We start from the raw sequence: 1726 nt of genomic DNA on the forward strand, positions 1-1726 counted from the left end.
ATTCAGACCTCTGGACCGTGGTCTGTTTGTGTTTTCGGAGTTTGCAGCTGATTATTTTCATCAATTCCCTGCAACCAACTGCACTGCTCCCTTAGCAGCGAGCCTGTGCAGCCAGCGTGTCCTCTCTGCTGTTCCTTTGCAGGGGACCGGCAGCATTGCCCTTATCTTATCAAGGCCTTCACCACTGGAGGCATAAAATGTGCCAGCTGGAGAGAAGCAGGGACATTTGGGAGAGCAGAAAGCCCCTGATGGCCAGCCCAGCCCCAGTGGCCTTTGGTGTTGTCATCACAGCTCTGAAAAGGCAGCGCCAACCTTTCCTGGGTATCCCCACTGTGCAGAAGATGTAAAGACCTCCAAGCAGAGCTGCGAGTTCAGATCCAAATTCCATTACTCTTGCTGTGTGACAACTAATCCTCCATTTCTTCCTCTGCTGACCAGGGATAGTTAAAAGTGTTATGTCCCCAGGCAGCTGTGTGTAAATGTGTGTGCGTTTGCATATCATCCTATATAATAAAAAGCTAATGTGCTAATTAGACCGAACAGCAGAAGGGCCATCTGGATGACCTTCCGGATGAAGCTGAAGCTGTGAGAGCCAAGGCTGTGAGGGCCGAGCCCCTTGCACGAATTTCGTGTATTGGGTGTCTGGTTACCCACATTAAAGGCCTAAGACCAGATCTGTACATAGCAGGTTCTCGATAAATACTACTAGTTTCCTTCTCTTATTTCTTCAAGTATGTGATACCCTGGCCTTTCAGCTGCCCTGGCTCTAAGGACAGATAAGAAGGCTGGCACGCTCATTGCTCTGGGGGGACAGATTGCAAAGACTAGGGACTTCCTTCCAGAGGCCATGAGAATGGCCCACACAGTGGCCATGACTGCTAACTTTTTACCTAGAAAGTAAAATCCAGATGGTTTGGTAAGATGAGAGCTTGGTTGCTCAGTGTGCCTCCTGGACGTCAGCCCATCCTTGCGGTGAGTGTGATGGACGAGGGCAGCTGGGCAGGAGCAGAAACGAAAGTGGTTCTGCATGGCATTCCTACTGTAGGAATCGCACAAAGATTCATGTGAACACGGGCATCCCCTAAGCTGAGAATCTGGGGTATAGCAATTTCCAAACGGAACATCATTTTTTATTCTTTGTATTTTAACTTCTCCAAACTTTTCACTTTTGCCTTTTGGAAGTGAGGGAAATGAAAATTCTTAAAATGTCTTACCTGGTTTTCCACTCCCATCTCTTCTCTTCTTCCCATAGCTGGGGCTGCCCAGATCCTATGACTCCCTTCCCTGAGGAGGGGTCAGAGGATTGGGCCTGCAGGGAAGGGCTTCGACTCCTTTCTGGTGCCAGATGCCACCTCAGTCCATTGCCTCAGATTACTCAAGTCACTATACCCTAACCCCAAAGACTTGAGTCCTAACCCCAGAACTTAGTCCTATGGCTCCTTGACTTCCTCAAAAGCTACCCACTGCCCTAGAACCTCCCACAGTGCCCATTCCTCAGCCCATGGCCACCACTCTAGCTGCTGCAGGGCCCTCCCTGGACTTCCAGATGCCACTGCCTGGAGCTCAGCCCCAGATGGAACCCTTTGCTGTGTGGCTGAGCTGGACAGCACTGGCTCCCTTGCAGCAACATCTCACTGCTGCAGTAGGGGGGCCCTGCCTTTGAGGAACCCACTGAACACAGGACAAACAGTTACATGAATGAGCAAATGTCAATAGAGTGTGAGAA

This window comes from Pipistrellus hanaki (assembly GCF_964339955.1).
Source record: "Pipistrellus hanaki genome assembly, chromosome: 11".
Taxonomy (NCBI): Eukaryota; Metazoa; Chordata; class Mammalia; order Chiroptera; family Vespertilionidae; genus Pipistrellus; species Pipistrellus hanaki.